Source organism: Mauremys mutica, unplaced genomic scaffold, assembly GCF_020497125.1.
Source record: "Mauremys mutica isolate MM-2020 ecotype Southern unplaced genomic scaffold, ASM2049712v1 Super-Scaffold_100089, whole genome shotgun sequence".
NCBI classification, from domain to species: domain Eukaryota; kingdom Metazoa; phylum Chordata; order Testudines; family Geoemydidae; genus Mauremys; species Mauremys mutica.
This window is the reverse complement of record NW_025423261.1, coordinates 924,599-948,124: the sequence shown is the minus strand read 5'-3', so window position 1 is coordinate 948,124 and position 23,526 is coordinate 924,599. Positions and strand designations below refer to the sequence as shown.

At 50.7% G+C, this 23,526-nt stretch overlaps 6 non-coding genes across 6 annotated transcripts; 3 read left to right on the top strand and 3 right to left on the bottom strand.

Annotated features, from left to right (window-relative positions):
• Positions 1 to 210: 210 nt before the first annotated feature.
• TRNAM-CAU lies at positions 211 to 282 on the bottom strand. The gene has a single exon. It is a non-coding gene; the product is annotated as a tRNA-Met (tRNA).
• Positions 283 to 7,067: 6,785 nt separating this feature from the next.
• Positions 7,068 to 7,139, top strand: TRNAM-CAU. The gene has a single exon. It is a non-coding gene; the product is annotated as a tRNA-Met (tRNA).
• Positions 7,140 to 7,903: 764 nt separating this feature from the next.
• TRNAN-GUU lies at positions 7,904 to 7,977 on the bottom strand. The gene has a single exon. It is a non-coding gene; the product is annotated as a tRNA-Asn (tRNA).
• A 4,255-nt stretch (positions 7,978 to 12,232) lies between these two features.
• On the bottom strand, positions 12,233 to 12,303 carry TRNAS-CGA. The gene has a single exon. It is a non-coding gene; the product is annotated as a tRNA-Ser (tRNA).
• Positions 12,304 to 13,538: 1,235 nt separating this feature from the next.
• TRNAQ-CUG lies at positions 13,539 to 13,610 on the top strand. Its single transcript has one exon. It is a non-coding gene; the product is annotated as a tRNA-Gln (tRNA).
• Positions 13,611 to 14,705: 1,095 nt separating this feature from the next.
• TRNAK-CUU lies at positions 14,706 to 14,778 on the top strand. Its single transcript has one exon. It is a non-coding gene; the product is annotated as a tRNA-Lys (tRNA).
• The last annotated feature ends 8,748 nt before the right edge of the window (positions 14,779 to 23,526 follow it).

Here is a 23,526-nt window from a genome sequence, read left to right as displayed (position 1 = left end):
GGAAGCACTGCAGCCTCATTCCAGGACAGGAGGCCCTCACCACGCCTAGGCCTGCCTCTTGCCTTCAGCCCAGGCAGCCAGAGGTGCCGGGGAGCTCCCTGGCAGGCCGCTTCGCCTCAGCCACCTCTTGCCTCATGGCCTAGGCTCTTGGTGCTCTGCTGGTCACCAGCTCGCTTGAAGGCCCAGAGGGAAAAGAAACAAGCGCACGCGTAGCAGAGGATGGTTTCGATCCATCGACCTCTGGGTTATGGGCCCAGCACGCTCCCGCTGCGCCACTCTGCTGCTTCATCATACCCTCCCCCTGCCACCTAGCCGTCACTATCCGGATTAGTGCCTTACGCGCTCTCGTGCTGGCAGGCAGATGCGCAGGCTGCTAGGCAGCTGCCCTGGTCACAGGATTTTACAGCTTCTACAGGGTAAAAGGGATCTATTTGGGGTTTGGACCCCATTGGGAGCTGGGTAGCTGAGTGCCGGAGATGGGAGCACTTCTTAAACAGTTTTCAGTTAAGCTTTCAAGCTTGTGGGGGATGAGGTTCAGCCTTGGATCCGTGTCTGCAGCAGGCAAGCGCGTCTGGCTCAATCGCCCCCCCCCCCCCGCTGTATTAGCAGACTAAAACCCGGAGCAAACGCACACGCCTTGCAAAGGAACAGGAGCCGGGATCTCGAACAAAAGTCAACTTTTTATTAAGATGACGTTCAAAGAAAAAAAAAGTGTACAGTACAGAGTTTCGGCATAGAAGTTTCTGGTGCTCAGGGAACAACGTACAGCTTACACAAGGGATGCAAAATTCAGTTTAAGATCGGGTGGCATAAGGAATACATAATCTACAACAGCCCTGACTGGGGGGTAAAAGGTTAACGTACAGATACTGAGTTAGGAGGGTATGTTGTCCATATGAGGGCTACGTTCGGGTGTGGAATATAACGAGCGGTTACGACGATGAGGATGGATTGACCCGCGTTTGGTGAGTTTTAACGTTCGGTGTTTTGGAATCTTTGCCACAATCTAGTTGAAGCAGGGTCAGTATGAAGTCTGCCCTGCCATCTGTTGGTGATGTGTTGTCAAGGCCTTTTGGGGCTGATGTCATTTGCATGGTTACACCCACCCCGGATTGCATGATGGGAGTGCTTGTCCAAACGGTCATTTCAGCTGCTGCGATATCCCCAGTCTCTTTGTTATTGGGGCAGGAGTAATCCAGTGTATTTTCCTGTTGATTTTGGATCAAGGACAGAGTAACTGTACCTGGCATTTGAGGCCTGAGAGCGTCACCCTCTCCTGAAAAGTACTCACCATTTAGGGGTATGGGTTCCTAACGGCCGCTCAGGGCCGTCCTTAGGATTTTTGGTGCCCTAGGCAAGATTATTAAACTGGTGCCCCTGTGCCTGATCTGCTCTTAGCAACACAAATATAAGCATACAGTATTGGAAAACTTGCCACATTCAAGTTATTAAAACCAGTTTAACTTAATTAAGCACACTGTAATGCTGATGCACTAGCACTAAAGAAGTAGCACTATAGAAAAAATTCTGATTTGACAGAATGATGCAAATAATATAATTTTTTTAATTTGTCAAAATTTTATTGGAAATTTCTATGAAGAGGTATTGAAACAAAGGTTTGTTTTTTATTAAAAGCAATCTTTCTGGCTTTTTTGGCTGCAAAATTAGTTTAATAAGCTGGGTTTCCAAACAGTGGGAAAATATAACCCTAGTTTTACTGCTAGGTAAAGCACAAAGTGACCAAAATGAAGTCAGCACAGAATCATCTCATCTAGATTAAGGTAGCACAGAAATGTTACAGAAGTCCTATTGTACCTTATTTTTGTTTGGAAAGACATTAGCAGTAGCAGCACATTCACATGATAAAATACATGATAAATCACTGCCTCTAAAGTTCCATCAAAAACTGACATTTTCACAGCTCTAGCATGATCTGCTGTACAGATTCTTCACAAGGAAGTGTCCCTGGCCTTTTTAACTCATATTAACTATGTATTTACTTTATGAAAGTTGGAGAAAACATTGTGAAAACGTAAAACCTTGGCTGCCCAACTTCTGGGCTGGCAAAAGCTATACTGACTCACAGGAAAAAAAAAAAGCAGGAGAATCTTAGTACAACATATGGTCAGTCTATACCAGGGGTAGGCAACCTTTCAGAAGTGGTGTGCCAAGTTCACTGTAATTTAAGGTTTCTCATGCCAATAATACATTTTAACGTTTGTAGAAGGTCTCTCTCTATGTGTATATTATATAAATAAACTATTGTTATTATCTGAGGTCCTACTCAGGCCACTGCCAGCTGAGTAAATGGAACCCCAGACCGGCAGCGGGCTGAGCGGGACTGGTGGCTGGAACCCTAGACAAGGATCCCAGGCCCTGCTCAGCCCACTGCTGGTCTGGGGTTCTGACCACCAACTCCTGCCAGCCAGGATCCCGGCCGCCAACCCCCCTCAGCCCGCTACCAGCCTGGGATTCTGCTCACCCAGGCTGGCAGGAGGCAGAGTGGGGCCGGCGGCTGGGCTCCTGACTGGCAAGGGGCCAGCAGCCGGAACCCCGGAGTAGCAGCAGGCTGAGTGCTGCCGGCACCCCAGACTGGCAGCAGACTGAGCCACTCAGCTCCCCACCGGCCCTGCTCAGCCCGCCACCAGCCCACTCAGCCCGCTGCCGGCTGAGTGAATGGAACCCCAGGCTGACAGCAGGTTGAGTGGTTCAGCCGGCCTGCTCAGCCCGCTGCCAGCCTGGGGTTCCTTGGGGGTCCCCAGGCCAGCAGCGGGTGCTGAGTGGGGCCAGCGGCCGGTATCCCAGCTGGCAATACGGCAGCAGCCGGAACCCCAGAGCAGTGATGGGCTGAGACGCTCAGCCTGCCGCTGCGTACCATCAAAAATTAGCTCACCTTCCACCTTTGGGACGTGTGCCGTAGGTTGCCGACCCCTGCTTTATACATTAGTAAAGAGATGAGCATATTACAGTTGTTGGAGGGCTCTTATCAGGAGTAACAGGCTATGGGAAAGTCAGTCAACATTTTTTGTTTCTCTGATGAGAACTGGCCCACTCCCTGCCTCAAACCAAACCTGTCACTAATAATTGTCAACAACTTAATTTTCTGTTTTTGGCTAAGATATTGATTTTAAAAAAATATATTGAAATTGGATTCAGGATTGTTAGCAAGAATTTTTGGCAAACAAAGTTGTTAAATGACAATCTAAATGGCAACACAGTACTGCTTTCATGCTTGGCTCACCCCCCAGCCTGCTGGTCCAACAGCTGCAGTAGACCCCAAAATCCACCTCTTGGGGTGCAGAATAGCAACAGCAGCAGCAGCAAACCCTCAGGTCCAATCACACGCCAATGGGCACCACCACCAGCCTTACGGACCATGGTGAAGTTAGCCCAGCATCTGATCTCAGGGACAGGTCACCCATGGAGCCACAGCAGCTCATCCTGCCTTTGCAGCTCCCCCCCGGATGAGATGGATCGGTGGCAGCTGCCAGCCCGGGGGAGAGGCGCTCCCCAGCTAGGGTGACCAGATCCAGATGCCCTGATTTTATAGGGCCAGTCCCGATATTTGGGGCTTTGTCTTATATAGGCACCAATTACCCCCACCCAGAGTGACCAGACAGCAAGTGTGAAAAATCAGGACAGGGGGTGGGGGTGGGGGGTAAAAGGAGCCTATATAAGAAAAAGACCCCAAAATTGGGCCTGGTCCTATAAAATAGGGATATCTGCTCACCCTACCCCAACCCCCTGTCCTGATTTTTCACACATCTGGCTAACCCCATCCCAGCCCCGTGTGACATTCCAATCCTGGCTCACTGCCCAGGAAGTGAGTTACTTTCACTGTCATTCCACAGCAGGCAGCCAGCCAGCCTCCCCCCCACCTACCCCCCAGCACCTCACCCAACCCAGCCCTGACGGAGGGGAGGGAGGAGAGAGAGAGGGATGCTCCTGGGGAGGAGGGAGAAAGGAGGGGGTGCTCCATGGGGCAGGGGGGGAGAAGAATGGATGTTATGGGGGACAACAAAGGACACTGGTTCCAGAGCTGCAGAGCCTGCCTCACCTCACCTCAGCCGGGGGGAAAGAGTCACACTCACAGGTGAGCTCCTTCCCCAACCCCTACCCCCTCCCTTTCCCAGAGACCCCAGCAGCCAATCCCCTCCCTCAGACTGTGCTGCATTCGGCTCTCTCTAGGACTCAGCAGCCCTGCTCTTACATGCTCCACTGCTTCCCGTCTGTCCAGATTCCCAGCAGAGCAGTGCCCCCAGACCTAGTGGTGCCCTAGGCAGCTGCCTATGGCTAATGATGGCCCTGGAGACATGAGAGAGAGAGATCAGGCTAGAGCAGAAAGTGGTTGGGGGTGTGTGTGTGAAGGGTTTGAAATGCAAGGAGAAGAAAAATCTTTCTCCTGCTCCCTCTCATCAGAGCATCTAAAAACCAGATGAGAGATACCTCTCCCCCACTGCAACATCAACTCTGGTGGGCTCGGGCTGAGGAAGGAACTTCTCTCCCCAGCAGCTCCAGCACGCCTGGGCTGGGCCATAGACACCTCCCCGCACAGATCTGGTGTGCCTGGCCTGGGACAGGGGAGGGGCTCCTCTCCTCTCCATTGGGGACATGGCGGGATGAGAGATGTGACAGGGCTTTACGGGAAATCATTATTTGCCTGATTCATGTGCCAGTCCTAGTCCTTGCTGACCCAAACGAACGGTTTATCATGCATGCTGATGCCAGTTTGGAGGGTCTGGAAGCACTCGCCTACCAGGAAGTGGAAGGTAAATGTAAATCTGTGGCCTTTGCCAGCTGAGGACTGTCTGATAGCGAAACTCGCTATCCCATCCACCAGCTGCAGTTCTTGGCCTTGAAATGGGCCATCACTGAGAAATTTCCAGACTACTTGTCCGGTACTCAGTTTCAGCTATGGACAGAGAACAATCCACTGACTTCTGTGTTAACAAGGGCTAAGCTGGATGCTACAGGGCAGAGATGGGTGGCTACTTTTGCTAGCCATAACTTCAGCATTCAATACCAATGAGTTGGTATAACAGGGAGTGTGATGTATCAGGACCACCAATTCTTGGCTGGGGGGGAGGGTGTAAGCAGGGTCAGAATGAACTCTACCCTGCCATCTGTTGGTGATGTGATGCAAAGGCATTTAGTTGCTGATGTGCATGGTCACACCCACCCTGCATTGCATGATGGGGTTGCTTGTCCAAAGGGTGATTTTGGCTGCTGTGGGATCTCCAAACTCTTTCTTATTAGGGCAAGAGTAATTAAGTGTAGTAATCCTGGTGACATGAATCAAGAACAGTAGAACGGTACTTAGCAGTTCTTGATTTCAGAACTCACCCAAACCAACATAAAAATCTTTAGACAAGACACATGGGTTCCAAACAATAGCAAGTTAAAAGAGATTGAAAATCAATATTTGTGTTTTGCACCATGGGATTCTTTAGCAATCTCTAAACACATATTTTATGGTTTTCTTCTCTTTAGTTTAAAAATAGACTTAATTATTATTCTTTTTTAAATAATGTGTTATAGCATACACTGAAAATCTTCAATGCAGAAGCAGGAATTTTAGTTATACTTAAACAGGTTGTCTTTGATGGTACTTAAAAGCTAAAGTTGGTAGAAATATACTTCTGTATAAGAACATGGTAGAAAAGTTTTGCTGGAAGAGTTAGCAGAACGAGATTGTTAGTCACAGGTCAGTAGGTGGGTTTATGGAAATACTGGACTCTTGGACAGGAGCAGGGGCGGCACACGACTTCTGTGGCACATGCACCACCTCTGCAACTAACGTTTGCTACCTCACTCCCTAACAACACACCTTTTACCTCAGGACTAAAATACACCGTGAAAGAGATCTAACGGCATAAGCTTAGGGTGAGCAACTTCAGCACTAACAACAATTTGAAGAGATTCAAAACTGCCTCTGCCTCTGTTTTTCCACACCAGGGACAGCAGAAAGGACATCAACAGCACCTGCAAGACACCAACAAACATCCATTTCTACCTCCCTCCACGAGCGGCCGTTAGGAACCCATACCCCTAAATGGTGAGTACTTTTCAGGAGAGGGTGACGCTCTCAGGCCTCAAATGCCAGGTACAGTTACTCTGTCCTTGATCCAAAATCAACAGGAAAATACACTGGATTACTCCTGCCCCAATAACAAAGAGACTGGGGATATCGCAGCAGCTGAAATGACCGTTTGGACAAGCACTCCCATCATGCAATCCGGGGTGGGTGTAACCATGCAAATGACATCAGCCCCAAAAGGCCTTGACAACACATCACCAACAGATGGCAGGGCAGACTTCATACTGACCCTGCTTCAACTAGATTGTGGCAAAGATTCCAAAACACCGAACGTTAAAACTCACCAAATGCGGGTCAATCCATCCTCATCGTCGTAACCGCTCGTTATATTCCACACCCGAACGTAGCCCTCATATGGACAACATACCCTCCTAACTCAGTATCTGTACGTTAACCTTTTACCCCCCCGTCAGGGCTGTTGTAGATTATGTATTCCTTATGCCACCCGATCTTAAACTGAATTTTGCATCCCTTGGGTAAGCTGTACGTTGTTCCCTGAGCACCAGAAACTTCTATGCCGAAACTCTGTACTGTACACTTTTTTTTTCTTTGAACGTCATCTTAATAAAAAGTTGACTTTTGTTCGAGATCCCGGCTCCTGTTCCTTTGCAAGGCGTGTGCGTTTGCTCCGGGTTTTAGTCTGCTAATACAGCGGCGGGGGGGGGGGGGTGATTGAGCCAGACACGCTTGCCTGCTGCAGACACGGATCCAAGGCTGAACCTCGTCCCCCACAAGCTTGAAAGCTTAACTGAAAACTGTTTAAGAAGTGCTCCCATCTCCGGCACTCAGCTACCCAGCTCCCAATGGGGTCCAAACCCCAAATAGATCCCTTTTACCCTGTAGAAGCTGTAAAATCCTGTGACCAGGGCAGCTGCCTAGCAGCCTGTGCATCTGCCTGCCAGCACGAGAGCGCGTAAGGCACTAATCCGGATAGTGGCGGCTAGGTGGCAGGGGGAGGGTGTGAAGAAGCAGCAGAGTGGCGCAGCGGGAGCGTGCTGGGCCCATAACCCAGAGGTCGATGGATCGAAACCATCCTCTGCTACGCGTGCGCTTGCTTCTTTTCCCTCTGGGCCTTCAAGCGAGCTGGTGACCAGCAGAGCACCAAGAGCCTAGGCCATGAGGCAAGAGGTGGCTGAGGCGAAGCGGCCTGCCAGGGAGCTCCCCGGCACCTCTGGCTGCCTGGGCTGAAGGCAAGAGGCAGGCCTAGGCGTGGTGAGGGCCTCCTGTCCTGGAATGAGGCTGCAGTGCTTCCTGGTCCCCTTTTCCCACCACCCCGGCAGGCGGCTGCTGCGGGAGAACACGAGGGAGGCTCTGGGGGCGCTAGGCAGCGCTGTGTGTGTGGCTGTCAGGGGAAAGAGCCGAGGTTCCGGACTCGACCTGCCATTGACTCGCGTGGCTCTGCGCGGCCGTCAGCCGGGGCGGGCCAGGCTGCGGACGTGACTCAGGCTTGGGCCGCATGGCCGTGCTTTCCTGACGAGGCATGAGGCAGGCCAAGAGCTTTGCACAGCGTACAGGGAAGTGGGAGGGAGGCGTCTTTGAGCCGGCGTGTCTCCTCCACTTCTCCCTTGCCGCTTGGGCGGAGGCGGGAAGGGAGCGAAATGTTCCCGGCTGAAAGTTTTTGTGCTCGGCCTTGAGGATTAAGCCTGAGCCTCCGGCACGGCTGCTGGCAGATGGGTTTCTGAATGGCATCCAGCCCGCTCTTTGGACCACCAGCTGAAAGCACTGAGGCCAAGAGGCAGCAAAATGGGACCTTTGAGGCTCCCCCACAGGCCTCGGGGAAGCAAGGAAGCAGCACAGGCTTAGCGTCGTCCCTGGGCGGGCTCGAACCACCATCCTTTCGGTTAACAGCCGAACGCGCTGACCCATTGCGCCACAGAGACACGGAGGGGCAAGGCTGTATTGAGCACAAAAGCCGGGCATCAGCTCAGGGTACGGTATAGCACATGCATGCAGTGGATAGACAAGCAACAGCAAGGAACTGGACTGGTATGGAGCGAAAGTTCTGTGGGAAGGAACCGAAAGGAGCAACGGGGCTGTGGTACAGCGCTTGCATACACTTTCTTTGGCCTGGTTTGCTGGAAGAGTTAGCAGAGCGAGATTGTTAGTCACAGGTCAGTGGGTGGGTTTATGGAAATACTGGACTCTTGGACGGGAGCGGGGGCGGCACACGACTTCTGTGGCACATGCACCACCTCTGCAACTAACGTTTGCTACCTCACTCCCTAACAACACACCTTTTACCTCAGGACTAAAATACACCGTGAAAGAGATCTAACGGCATAAGCTTAGGGTGAGCAACTGCAGCACTAACAACAATTTGAAGAGATTCAAAACCGCCTCTGCCTCTGTTTTTCCACACCAGGGACAGCAGAAAGGACATCAGCAGCACCTGCAAGACACCAACAAACATCCATTTCTACCTCCCTCCACGAGCGGCCGCAGGGCCGTCCTTAGGCATAGGCAGAATAGGCAGCCGCCTAGGGCACCACTAGGTCTGGGGGCACCGCTCTGCCGGGAGCCCAGGCCAGACAGATGGGAAGTAGTGGAGCATGTAAAAACAGGCTGCTGGGTCCTAGAGAGAGACGAATGCAGCACAGTCTCAGGGAGGGGATTGGCTGCTGGGGTCTCTGGGAAGGGGAGGGGGAGGGGGTTGGGGTTGGGGAAGGAGCTCACCTGTGAGTGTGACTCTTTCCTTCTGGCTGAGGTGAGGTGAGGCAGGCTCTGCGGCTCTGGAACCAGTATCCTTTGTTGTCCCCCATAACATCCATTCTTCTCCCCGCCGCCCCATGGAGCACCCCCTCCTTTCTCCCTCCTCCCCAGGAGGATCCCTCTCTCTCTCCTCCCTCCCCTCCGTCAGGGCTGGGTTGGGTGAGGTGCTGGGGGGTAGGTGGGGGGAGGAGGCTGGCTCCCTGCCTGCTGAGGAATGAAAGTGAAAGTAACTCACTTCCTCGGCAGTGAGCCAGAATTAGAATGTCACACAGGGCTGGGCTGGGGATAGCCATATAGCCAGATGTGTGAAAAATCAGGACAGGGGGTTGGGGTAGGGTGAGCATATATCCCTATTTTATAGGACCAGGCCCAATTTTGGGGTCTTTTTCTTATATAGGCTCCTTTTACTCCCCACCCCCTGTCCTGATTTTTCACACTTGCTGTCTGGTCACTCTAGGTGGGGGCAATTGGTGCCTATATAAGACAAAGCCCCAAATATCAGGACTGGCTGTTTAAAATGAGGACATCTGGATCTGGTCACCCTAGCTGGGGAGCGCGTCTCCCCCGGGCTGGCAGCGATTCATCTCATCCGGGGGGAGCTGCACAGGGCAGGATGAGCTGCTGTGGCTCCATGGGTGACCCGTCCCTGAGATCAGATGCTGTGCTAACTTCACCATGGTCCGTTGGGCTGGCGGTGGTGCCCATTGGCATGTGATCGGACATGAGGGTTTGCTGCTGCTGTTGCCACTCTGCACCCCAAGAGGTGGATTTTGGGGTCTACTGCAGCTGTTGGACCAGCAGGCTGGGGGGTGAGCCAAGCATGAAAGCAGTACTGTGTTGCCATTTAGATTGTCATTTAACAACTTTGTTTGCCAAAAATGCTTGCTAACAATCTTGAATCCAATTTCAATATATTTTTTTAAATCAATATCTTAGCCAAAAACAGAAAATTAAGTTGTTGACAATTATTAGTGACAGGTTTGGTTTGAGGCAGGGAGTGGACCAGTTTTCATCAGAGAAACAAAAAATGTTGACTGACTTTCCTATAGCCTGTTACTCCTGATAAGAGCCCTCCAACAACTGTAATATGCTCATCTCCTTACTAGTGTATAGAGCAGGGGTCGGCAACCTACGGCACACGTGCCAAAGGTGGTAGGTGAGCTAATTTTTGATGGTACGCAGCGGCAGGCTGAGCGGCTCAGCCCATCACTGCTCTGGGGTTCCGGCTGCTGCCCTATTGCCAGCTGGGATACCGGCCGCTGGCCCCACTCAGCACCCGCTGCTGGCCTGGGGACCCCCAAGGAACCCCAGGCTGGCAGCGGGCTGAGCAGGCCGCTGAACCACTCAACCTGCTGTCAGCCTGGGGTTCCATTCACTCAGCCGGCAGCGGGCTGAGTGGGCTGGTGGCGGGCTGAGCAGGGCCGGTGGGGAGCTGAGTGGCTCAGTCTGCTGCCAGTCTGGGGTGCCGGCAGCACTCAGCCTGCTGCTACTCCGGGGTTCCGGCTGCTGGCCCCTTGCCAGTCAGGAGCCCAGCCGCCGGCCCCACTCTGCCTCCTGCCAGCCTGGGTGAGCAGAACCCCAGGCTGGTAGTGGGCTGAGGGGGGTTGGCGGCCGGGATCCTGGCTGGCAGGAGTTGGTGGTCAGAACCCCAGACCAGCAGTGGGCTGAGCAGGGCCTGGGATCCTTGTCTAGGGTTCCAGCCACCAGTCCCGCTCAGCCCGCTGCCGGTCTGGGGTTCCATTTACTCAGCTGGCAGTGGCCTGAGTAGGACCTCAGATAATAACAATAGTTTATTTATATAATATACACATAGAGAGAGACCTTCTACAAACGTTAAAATGTATTATTGGCATGAGAAACCTTAAATTACAGTGAACTTGGCACACCACTTCTGAAAGGTTGCCTACCCCTGGTATAGACTGACCATATGTTGTACTAAGATTCTCCTGCTTTTTTTTTTTCCTGTGAGTCAGTATAGCTTTTGCCAGCCCAGAAGTTGGGCAGCCAAGGTTTTACGTTTTCACAATGTTTTCTCCAACTTTCATAAAGTAAATACATAGTTAATATGAGTTAAAAAGGCCAGGGACACTTCCTTGTGAAGAATCTGTACAGCAGATCATGCTAGAACTGTGAAAATGTCAGTTTTTGATGGAACTTTAGAGGCAGTGATTTATCATGTATTTTATCATGTGAATGTGCTGCTATTGCTAATGTCTTTCCAAACAAAAATAAGGCACAATAGGACTTCTGTAACATTTCTGTGCTACCTTAATCTAGATGAGATGATTCTGTGCTGACTTCATTTTGGTCACTTTGTGCTTTACCTAGCAGTAAAACTAGGGTTATATTTTCCCACTGTTTGGAAACCCAGCTTATTAAACTGATTTTGCAGCCAAAAAAGCCAGAAAGATTGCTTTTAATTAAAAACAAATCTTTCTTTCAATACCTCTTCATAGAAATTTCCAATAAAATTTTGACAAATTAAAAAAATTATATTATTTGCATCATTCTGTCAAATCAGAATTTTTTCTATAGTGATACTTCTTTAGTGCTAGTGCATCAGCATTACAGTGTGCTTCATTAAGTTAAACTGGTTTTAATAACGTGAATGTGGCAAGTTTTCCAATACTGTATGCTTATGTTTGTGTTGCTAAGAGCAGAACAGGCACAGGGGCACCAGTTTAATAATCTCACCTAGGGCACCATAAATCCTAAGGACGGCCCTGCTGGTGAGTGCGGATCTCCCTCAGCCTCCCCCGCAATGCTGGTCAGTTTTATTGTCACTGTGATAGTCGGTGCTTCCCTTCAGGGGCGGCCCTAGAGGGGTCTGTGACAAATCCCCCCTTTCCTCCCCAGGCCCTGCCCCCACCCCACCCCTTCCCCCAAGCCCCCACCTCTGTCCCATCTCTTCCCAGCTTGCACCTTCCTGCCCCATTCCTCTCCCTCCCCCACCTCCTCCAGTCCCTGCTCCTCCCCCTCCCTGCCCAGCGCCTCCTGCACCCCACTGAACAGCTGATCACTGGCAAGTGGAAGTCACTGAAGGGGAAGAGGAGGAGCTTGTCAGCAAGGCCTGTAGTGGCGGGGCGGGGGGAGCTGGCTGCCAGTGGGCGCTGAGCACCTATTTTTCCTCTGTTGGTTCTGCAGCCCTGTAGCTCCCATGGAGTCGCTGACTTGGCTCCTGTCACACTCTAGAGAGAGGAGAAGAACCAGGGCTATGGCTGATCTATGGGGCACCAGGTGAGTGGCAGAGGCTTCAGATGCTGAGAGTTTGCCCGACCCCTCAGGGACACAGTGTGAGGTGGTGTCCCAGGGATCTCTATGAAAGGAGCAGAACAGGATTTACTTGGGGTGGGGAGAGAATTGAGAGTGTCTCGGGGGTTGTACAGAGGTATTGCCCCAGTGAGACACCTGCTAAAACACAGGCTTCGCTGTGAGCAGGATTCAAACCCGCCTACTGGATTTCGACTCCAACACCTTAACCACTCGGCCATCACAGCTGTTAGCACAAAATTGCCCAATGCCAGAGAAACTGGTAAAGAATCACAATGCCCAGGCGTGAAGTCATCTGAACTACAGAATTCCCACCGCAAACCTGGCTCCCAAAGCACAGGGGGTATTGGGGGTTTGTTCTCTTTGCTTAGCCATGTGCAGTCGCACAGAGAGCGAGTTTAACAGTCTCCCTTCCCACAGAGCGGGAAGGGGAAATGATTCTCAACTTGAAGCCTGATGTAGGGTGACCAGACGTCCCGATTTTATCGGGATTGTCCCGATATTTCCCTGTTTGTCCCACGTCCTGACCAATGTTTGGTCGGGACACTGGACAAACAAACAATTTTGCCCTCTGCTCCGGCACACAGGCAGAGCCTGGAGGGACACTCGCCCCCCCAACTCCACCCCCTCTTTCCCCCATTGGATCCCTCCCCAAATCCCCACCCTGGTCCTGCCCCCAGCCCCACCCCCTCACTGCCCCATTGGATCCCTCCCCAAATCCTCGCCCTGGCCCTGCCTCATCCCCAAGCACGCGGCATCCTCCTCCCTCCCAGGTTTGCACACAGGCCATGGCCATGGCCAGGAGCGCAGCACGGAGGCTTGGGTGGAGACGGGGCTGTGCCACTGCCACCTGGCGGTGTGGGGGGAGCCTCTGGCTTTTTTTTTTTTGCTCCGCCCTCCGTGTCCCAATATTTCATCTTTGACATCTGGTCACCCCAGCCTGGTGTGAATGAGGATGTCTGGACCAAGGGGCCAGGGACTGGCCTTTGCTAGAGAAACCACTGTCAAGTTTGAGCCAATTAGGACAAGTCAGCAAATAAGAACAACCTCAGGTCTCAGTAACTGCTGCAGGTAGCAAAGTCCTACAGGGAGCAGTTTCTGGCACTACACCAGTGCAGCTCTGCTCCCCGGCTCTTCTCGGGCTCCTGCTCTCTCCTTAGCTCCGTCCCACTCTGGCCCAGGCAGTTCCAGCTCCCACGGAGGATGGGACCCCCTGGCCTGGTGACTCCCTCATTACACTGCCTGGCCTGTCAGTGCGGCTAACTTGGAGCTTTGGCCTCTCCCCATTGCCCAGGGGACTGTCAGTCCCTGGGTCCTGATTTCCCATTGGCCCTTCCCCCTTCTATTGGGACTGGGAACTAGCCAACCAAAACCCCCACTAAGTTTTAGTAAGGGGCCAACAGTCCCTTACATGAGCCAGTCCCGTGAGGGTCACCAATGTGCAGAAAAAGCAGCAGGGGCTGGTCCCATGGTGTAACGGGCAGCACTCAGGACTCTGAATCCTGCAATCTGAGTTCAAATCTCAGTGGGACCTTGTGTTGCTTTGTGGTGAAACCCTGGAGCTCACAGTGCTCAACTTTCCTGTCTCCAGTTGTAGGAGAACAAGTCTTTCCCTTCTGGCTGTGGTGGGTCAGGGCTCTAGAGCTGAGTACTGGTGTCTTAGGGTTGGGATTCTCATGGCTTCACCTGGTGCCCACAAGTCTGGCACTTGCCACTGTGCTTGAAGGAAGCAGGGCTGGGCAAGTGGGAGCCCAGCACCTTGAGCAGAGGCAGCTGGTGCTGACAGCTCCAAGGGAAGGCTTAAAAGCAATTGAGGGGAGGGCAAGAGGAGGGGAGGACCATGCCTATGTGTGGCCAGCAGACAGCCACAGAGACACGGGGCCAGCCTGCTCCCTACCATGCCAAACCCCTGCAGGGCAGCTGCTGATGCTCTGTGGCCAACATCAGAAGAAGGTAGGAAAGCGGGGCTGGGCCTCTGATGGTTCCCATTCCAGGTGCTTACTTTGGCAGTGGAGCCGCCCAGTTTCTTTGGCAAGTCAGGAAGGGCAAAGGCAAGACTGGAAGCCTGTGGGGCTCATGCCCCAGCCTTTGTGACGCCCAACCCCCAACTCCTTCCTGGGGCTCTAGCTGAAGCCAGAGCATTGGCCTGAGCGGCCAAGAAGATGTTCCAGCCCTGAAGGGAGCAGGACTTGCAGCACAAAGTGAGCACAACCATGAGGGGACTCAAATCCTGAATCATCTGATCAACAGGGAGATGCCTTATCCTTTAGGCCACATGATGAGGGGGTCTAAGCTCTTCTCTGGAAAAGCCGGACACTGTGTTTCTCAGGTCATCTGCTGAGGGGGGCCGAGACACTCTGGGCACAAGAAGTCGAGTTCCCAGCGAGACGTGAGACTTAATTGTATGGGGCCAGGTGCAGGGCTTTGGCAGGGAGGCTCAGGCATGGGGGATTGACGTGCAGCGGATGGACCGGCTGTCTAGGCACAGAGATTTAGTCTCCCTGAGGAGGAATCCTGCTGACAGGCAGTGGCTGTGCAGAAAAAGAGGAGGGGTTCCTGGGACTTTTTTTGCCTCTCGTTTGCCTGCCTGCTCACTCTTGGGGTGAATGGTGAAGATGTTTCCTAACAAGCCCAGGTAGCTCAGTTGGTAGAGCATCAGGTTCTTGATTTGAGGGTCCAGGGTTCAAGCCCCTGTCTGGGTGCTCAGCTTTAAAGTTGCCTTGTGTGCCAGGAGCCAAACTCTGTTCACAGCCACACAGGGATTCCCAGAAGCTGTGGCCATTTCCTGGAAAGGTTCCTTTCCTTAGCAATCAGGAGAGAGGCCGCATTTGTAGACAGCACAGTCTCTGGCTGCCAGGAAGTGCTGTGGGACCAGGTGCTGAGAAAGCCCAGAGGGGGAGCAGCAGAGAGAGGGGGAAGGGAGAGAGAGAAGCAATGAGTACAGAGCACAAGTGTACAGGGGGCATCTGGTCTGGCTCTTGTGGGGAACTTCCCTGGTTTATACACGACAGTGGTGGAATTGGCCAGGGGAAGGATCTGAGTCCCCACCCCCTTACCCAGAGGCTGCCTGACCTCGAGGACTGTTAGGATACAGATATTCAGGCCTGTACTTTAAGAATTTAGGTGTATTTTTATCACTTAGCTAGTTATAAAGGTATAAAAGACAGAATAAAAAATCACTGTCTGTCTGTGTAATGGCCTTCTCTTACTGTGACAGTCTGAGGCCTGGTTCTTCGGCTAAGCAGCAAAGGAAGCCATAAGGTGGGAAGTGTATGGTCACATTCACACATTCCCAACTAGTCACATTGAAATAAGGTGCTATTGGGCTGTGAGGAATACAATCCTGCCCTGATATTCCATCACCTCCAGAGAAAGGGAAACTTAGTTTGGTAGCATCCTGTCTGGCAAGAACTCACTTATCAATAGACACAGCTGGAAAACCCTTATGTCTGTATAGATGTAGTTGTGAAATCCTCCCTTCTGTATTGTTTTGTATGTTTATTTGCATGGTCTCTGTCTGGTTCTGTGATTGTTTCTGTCTGCTGTATAATTAATTTTGTTGGGTGTAAACCAATGAAGGTGGTGGAATATAATTGGTTAGATAATCACGTTACAGTATATTAGGATTGGTTAGTTACATTTCAGTAAAATGATTGGTTAAGGCATAGCTAAGCAGAACTCAGGTTTTACTATATAGTCTGCAGTCAGTGAGGAAGGCGGGGGGGAAATGGGAACAGGGACTGGGGATGGGGGAATTGGGATCATGTTTTGCTACAGGGGGAAATGGGAACAGGGGATGGGAACAGAAACAGGGACACAGGCAAGGCTCTGTGGTGTCAGAGCTGGGAAGGGGACACTAAGGAAGGAAACTGGAATCCTGCTTGCTGGACGTTCACCCCAATAAACATCAAATTGTTTGCACCTTTGGACTTCGGGTATTGCTGCTCTCTGGTCATGCGAGAAGGACCAGGGAAGTAAGAGGGTGACGGAATAAGCCCTCTAACACTGTCATTTGTGGCTCTAGGCTCCATTCACATCCCACTCCTGACACAATCACTGTCTTCTATCTGACGAAATAGCCTAATTTCAACCTCTCCTGTAACATTACACCACCAACTATTCAGCATTTGTAGGAGAGAAGTTGGAGGGAATTCAAACATCTTCAAATGGCAAAACTTTCCCCCCGGCCTGGTCACTGAATCCTATGGTGAGAAACTTTCTGTGCATTTCAGTTTCTTGTATTGTTGGATGGGGCCTGAGGTGCTGGAAGGGAAATGTCCATGGAAAACCTGGACATCACTGTTGTCCAAAAAAAGGCAGGTGTTAGACACAATCGCTTCTCGTATTCTCGTGGAATCTGAGTCTAGCTGAAGAATTTCTGTCTATCCTAGAGAGAATCATTGCATTGTAAATACAAATGAAATGAGATCTTCAGGTCGAGTCAGCACCTTTTAAAAATATTTACTGAGAAAAAAGCCATTCTTTGCCTTGTTGATAAGGAGAAGAAGCCCTCTTTTCCTTTCCATTTCAAATGCAAAATGAATGGAGATTTTCATTGAAATCTTCTGGTTTTTAGGGGGAATTGAACCCAGGCCATGGCTGTTAAAACACCAGAACCTACTGCTTAAAGCACTAGGGAGGGTTGTTTTTTTCTGACAGCCAGTGTTGTTTTTCTCAGCCTCCTACTTCACCAATGTCAGACTCTGAGTGCAGTTAAGCTCTGGAATAGGCTCCCAAAGGCGTCTGTGGTGTCTCTGTCCTCAGAGGTTTTTAAGAACAGGTTGAACAAACCTCTGTCGAGGATACTCTGCATATACTTGGTCCCATAGACAACCTGCTCTGGCTCTATCTGCTACCTTCATCGTGTTTGGATGTAAAGGTGGGAAATGATGGGGAAATTGGCCCCTCTTTCAAGTTTAAATGTTGTAACTTCTACATCTAGACCGGGGTGGCCAACCTGAGCCAACGTAACTGCCAAACGTGCACCTTTGTATGCAACTGCTGAGTCAGTTGTGAACCTTGCTACCATTATCATTATCCCTTTGAAATGATGATGGTGATGGACACTTGGCTGTATATCCCAGAGTGCCCTGGACGTCTGCAGACTGCGTTAGCCAATCCAACCATTCGGCACTTACAGATGGGCACCTGTGTATTGTGCCTGAGTCTTGTACAGCTATGAATGGCTGGTAGATGCCGATATTTTCCCATCTTTTTAACCAGCACTAATACCCAGCCAGGCCAGGGCTGGCAAGAGAGAGAGGGCAGCAGGTTTCCCCTATTGTGGCCATCTCGCTTTTTCTTGACTAGCTTCACCTGTGCACCAACTTGTACTTTCCATATGTGAGCCTGGCTAGCTCAGTTGGTAGAACATCAGACTTTTAATCTGAGGATCCAGGGTTCAAGACCCTGGTGAGATGAAAAACTTCTCACTGTGGTTATAAAAATCTGTCTCTCTGGAGTATTGTTCAGTGTTACTCTTTCTCTCCAGGATTTTGCCTTTCCTAAGAAGGGCCTTTCTTTGTGGGGGAGTGAAGGAGCAACTCGTTGACATCCCCTCTGTCCTTGCAGGCTGGAGGAATAAAGTCCTCTGGGCAGATGGCATGTTCCTCCCCTGCAGACACAAACACACAGAATATTCATAAGGAATTAGAATTAGAATCCACCACTTTCCTTGCTAGCTTGTTCCTGTCGTGAAGCAGCCTCGCTGTTGAATGTTTGTGCCTTAGTTGTAATATGAATTTATCTCTTTTCACCTTCCAGCCATTGGGTCTTGTTATGCCTTTCTCTGCTCGATTAAAGAGCCCTTTAATACCCAATATTTTCTGTCCATTAAGGCCCTTCAACACTTCAGTGAAATCACCTTTCAATCTTCTTTTGATAAGCTAAACAGGTTGAGCTCGTTCAATAGCAAAGAGCCACCAAATGTTCTGAGGGCTGGAGAAAAATGTCTTCTAGGGAAAGTGGTGGATTCTCCATCTCTTGATATCATTTAATGAAGACTAGATGCCTTTCTGGAATGTGTTTGCCCAAAAGTAGCTATTGTGTCATACAGGAGGCCTGTGATATGCAGTGGGTCAGATTAGATGCTCTAATGGTCTCTTCTGGCCATAAAGTCAACTAATTTCTGAAAAACTGAGTGTAGCATTGGGAGCAGCATCTGATGTTTTCCTGTCTACCCGGCTTGCTTCCTAGAACGAATGCTCCTTGAGTGGGGTGATCCACAGGGAGTAGCTCAAACCTCCAAAGTGCCTGGCCAGGGGCAGGACATTAGCACAGCAAGGGAGGGGTGTGGCAGTGACATCACAAAGGCCTTTTTTCAGGACCTCAGACTATTGGTCAAAGGTGGTGGGGAGGTGGTGACCTCACAGAGAGATGCTGACATCAGCCAGGCAGGACAGGGGCGAGGGGCCAGGGAAACCTCAGAGACCCCTGTGGCTTTGCTTCAGCAAGTCTCCTTCTCCAGGTCTCTCTTTGAGGACTGAGAGAGTATTCGGGTTCAGGCACGTGAGCGCCAGGAGGAACCTCTTTCGAGTTTTCTCCTTCCCTTTAGTGATTTTACTAGAAAACAGACATCCCTGTTTAGAAGGTAAGAACCTCCTCGAGGGAAGGGGTATCATGGGCGTGTCACAGTTTGGATGCCAGTGGCCCCCCTACACTGTCAGGAAACTCCCACCACCCTGCTCTGTGTTCACAATGTGGGAGAGAGCAGCATCCACGGCGATGATTTGCTCCTGGCTGCCGGAGCAGAGCAGCAGGCTCAGCTGTCAGAACTTCCCAGAGCGATGAAAGGGGAGGGGCCCATGGCTCTGTAGCAGGAATGCAGGGCAGGCGAGTTCACAGCAGGCATTGTGGGATACTGGGGAAGGCCAGTTATGGTGATATAATGAACAGCAGTGTTTACTCTGTTACTTTAAGTTTGCTGCAAAAAGCTCTAGCCCTCTCATTGAAGTTGTTTTATTTTGTCAGCAAAACAGGGCAGTTTTGTCACCAGACGTGGCATTGCACTGTGTACACCGGCCACAAGCTGCTGACCGAGAGAGCATTGTGTGTTTTTCACACACCTGAGCAATATAATTCTGCTGAAACAACTTTGTAGTGCAGACCTGGCCAAATATTCACTCACACACAGCTTGCAAGGAAAACCTCACCTGCTCCTCTGCTTTGCAGAATCCAAACACAAGCAAAGCTTGTTAGGCCCTGGTGGCGATGGTAGGGAGTCAGGTGTGGGCAGACAGTGTGTTCTTGCTACCCACAGGCACCATGGCTTAGCTGGCTAAAGCCTGTTTCATAAACAGGAGATCCTCAGTTGAACTCCCAGTGGTGCTTTGTTGACTGGTTTTTGGGGCACCTGCTCTTGGCTACTGTCAGAAGACAAGGTTCAGAGCTAGATGGGCCTTTGGTCTAGCCCAGTGTGGTTTTTCTTATGGTTTAAATAACACTCACAGGCACTGATAACAGAGTTACTGAACGTTTGGGAGTTAGGAGCGGGTAGGTCAGTGGTCCAGTCCCCACACAGATGACCCCTGTCTCCCTCTGGGACAGGGGCAGGTCTGAGCTCTCACCCAAATGCTCATTGTGGCTGCCAGAATCTGTGGGCAGCTCGTTTAGTTTACGGCAAAGGTTGAGTCCTGCTTTGTGCACCGTGTGTGAGACTGAAAATCCTAAACCGCCCTTTGAAATAACGAATGCAGCAGGACGTGTTATTGTCCCTGCCCCCAAGCAGACAGACCAATGGAGAAATGCCGTCGAGTCCAAGGTAATACTCCACTGCCATTTTACCTTTTTTGTTTGCTAAACTCCTTCTTATCTGCCCGGCCCAGGCTGTCCTCTGCCTCAGCTGCTGCTCCCGGCCTGCTCTAGAGTCAAACACGCAGGGCCCCCAGGGGAACAGAGGCTGGGACAGGGCAGCAGCCTGGGCTGTGCTGGGCAGATGCTGGGAGTTCTCGTTCCCTGAGAACTGGCCCGGCTCCCTTCTCAACAGCAAACAAATCAATTCCACGTCCCCTCCCCAGAAAAACCAGCCTGGAGCCAAGGGCAGCAGGGGACGATTCCCTCCAGTTCCCAATGAGGCAGGAAATTTCTAGCAGAGCTTGTGGAACTGACATGGTAAAACCAGCCTTTAATAACAGGCAGTTCCAGTTTAAGCTAAGTGTTTTTAACAATTTCTACAACATTAAATAACCCTTCAATCATGGTGTCACCATTCATAAAATTGCTTCAGCCTTATAGGTTCGTAAGTGCACAACTAAACATCTCTTCAAATCCAAGGGAGTGGAGATCAGTCAATGTTCAGAGTCATCCCACATAGAAGAACCATGTTGTGGTACATACTGGCCCCATCATGGGGCCATGGCCTTTCCCTCCTTCTCCAGAGTCAGAATGTGATCAGCTCACAGCGAGGGGGAGCAACACCGCTCCCTTGGTCTCTGTGTCAGGGCTCGTATCAGCTCAGTGTCCTTCCCGCAAGAGTTGGCTGCTGAGAGGGTTGCAATGGGGTAAATGAAGGCAGAGGAGGATTGTTCCTCATGGGTTTTCTTTGTGTTGCTCTGTGATCCTGTTGGAGGAAGCATCATTTAAGTTTGTTTCAGTGGCTTGGGTTGGGCTGAGGTTGTGACCCTTAGTATAGGGATTCCTGCACTTTCTGCTCTTAGCCCCTCAGGGAATGGACAATGGAGCAGCTTCAGAAAGTGGATAGAAAGTAGCCTAAGAAAGTGTAACATAAGTGAGAAGAAAAACAGCCTCATCACCTCCCTGGTGGTCTAGTGGTTGGGATTTGGCACTTTCACTGCTATGGCCAGGGTTCAATTCCCAGTGAGGGTAAAATGACTTTAAACCAAAACTGCTTCAGTTATTCTTCACTTACAACATAAACAAATCCCTGGTATTTTCCTGATTCCCCCATCTTCCCAGTGTTTCCATGGCAGGGCTGGTTCCAGGCACCAGCACAGCAAGCAGTTCCCTGGGGTGGTCAATGGAAACAGGGCGGGCAAGAGGGGCAATTTCATAGAAATCATAGAATCTCAGGGTTGGAAGGGACCTCAGGAGGTCATCTAGTCCAACCCCCTGCTCAAAGCAGGACCAAACCCAACTAAATCATCCCAGCCAGGGCTTTGTCAAGCCTGACCTTAAAGACCACTAAGGAAGGAGATTCCACCACCTCCCTAGGTAACCCATTCCAGTTCTTCACCACCCTACTAGTGAAAAAGTTTTTCCTAATGTCCAACCTAAATCTCCCCCTCTGCAACTTGAGACCATTACTCCTTGTTCTGTCATCTTCTACCACTGAGAACATTCTAGATCCATCCTCCTTGGAACCCCCTTTCAGGTAGTTGAAAGCAGCTATCAAATCCCCCCTCATTCTTCTCTTCTGCAGGCTAAACAATCCCAGTTCCCTCAGCCTCTCCTCATAAGTCATGTGCTCCAGCCCCCTAATCATTTTTGTTGCCCTCCGCTGGACTCTCTCCAATTTATCCACATCCTTCTTGTAGTGTGGGGCCCAAAACTGGACACAGTACTCCAAATGAGGCCTCACCAGTGCTGAGTAGAGGGGAATGATCACATCCCTTGATCTGCTGGAAACCCTACTTATACAACTCAAAATGCCATTAGCCTTCTTGGCAACAAGGGCACACTGCTGACTCATATTCAGCTTTTCGTCCACCGTAATCCCTACGTCCCTTTCTGCAGAACTGCTGCCCAGCCATTCGGTCCCTAGTCTGTAGCAGTGCATGGGATTCTGCCGTCCTAAGTGCAGGACTCTGCACTTGTCCTTGTTGAACCTCATCAGGTTTCTTTTGGCCCAATCCTCTAATTTGTCTAGGTCCCTCTGTATCCTATCCCTACCCTCCAGCGTATCAACCACTCCTCCCAGTTTAGTGTCATCTGCAAACTTGCTGAGGGTGCAGTCCACACCATCCTCCAGATCGTTAATGAAGATATTGAACAAAACTGGCCCCAGCACCGACCCTTGGGGCACTCCACTTGATACCGGCTGCCAACTAGACATGGAACCATTTATCACTACCCATTGAGCCCGACCATCTAGCCAGTTTTCTATCCACCTTACCGTCCATTCATCCAGCCCATACTTCTTTAACTTGCTGGCAAGAATACTGTGGGAGACTGTATCAAAAGCTTTGCTAAAGTCCAGAAATAGCACATCCACTGCTTTCCCCTCATCCACATAGCCGGTTATCTCATCATAGAAGGCAATTAGGTTAGTCAGGTATGACTTGCCCTTGGTGAATCCATGCTGACTGTTCCTGATCACTTTCCCCTCCTTTAAGTGGTTCAAAATTGATTCCTTGAGGACCTGCTCCATGATTTTTCCAGGGACTGAGGTGAGACTGACTGGCCTGTAGTTCCCTGGATCTTCCTTCTTCCCTTTTTTAAAGATGGGCACTACATTAGCTTTTTTCCAGTCATCCGGGATCTCCCCCAATCGCCATGATTTTTCAAAGATAATGGCCAATGGCTCTGCAATCTCATCGGCCAACTCCTTTAGCACCCTCGGATGCAGCGCATCCGGCCCCATGGACTTGTGCTCGTCCAGCTTTTCTAAATAGTCCCGAACTACTACTTTCTCCACAGAGAGCTGGTCACCTCCTCCCCTTACCGTGCTGCAGAGTGCAGCTGTCTGGGAGCTGACCTTGTCTGTGAAGACAGAGGCAAAAAAAGCATTGAGTACACTAGCTTTCTCCACATCCTCTGTCACTAGGTTCCCTCCCTCATTCAGCAAGGGGCCCACACTTTCCTTGACTTTCTTCTTGTTGCTAACATACCTGAAGAAACCCTTCTTGTTACTCCTAACATCTCCGGCTAGCTGCAACTCCAAGTGTGATTTGGCCTTCCTAATTTCACTCCTGCATGCCTGAGCAATACTTTTATACTCCTCCCTGCTTATTTGTCCAATCTTCCACTTCTTGTAAGCTGTTTTTTTGTGTTTAAGACGAGAAAGGATTTCCCTTTTAAGCCAAGCTGATCGCCTGCCATATTTACTTTTCTTCCTACACATTGGGATGGTTTGTTCCTGCAATCTCAATAAGGATTCTTTAAAATACAGCCAGCTTTCCTCGACTCCTTTCCCCGTCATGTTATTCTCCCAGGGGACCTTGCCCATCAGTTCCCTGAGGGAGTCGAAGTCTGCTTTTCTGAAGTCCAGGGTCTCTGTTCTACTGCTCTCCTTTCTTCCTTGTGTCAGGATCCTGAACTCGACCATCTCATGGTCACTACCTCCCAGGTTCCCATCCACTATTGCTTCCTCTACTATTTCTTCCCTGTTTGTGAGCAGCAGGTCAAGAAGAGCTTTTCCCCTAGTTGGTTCCTCCAGCACTTGCATCAGGAAATTGTCCCCTACACTTTCCAGAAACTTCCTGGATTGTCTGTGCACTGCTGTATTGCTCTCCCAGCAGATATCGGGGTGATTAAAGTCACCCACGAGAACCAGG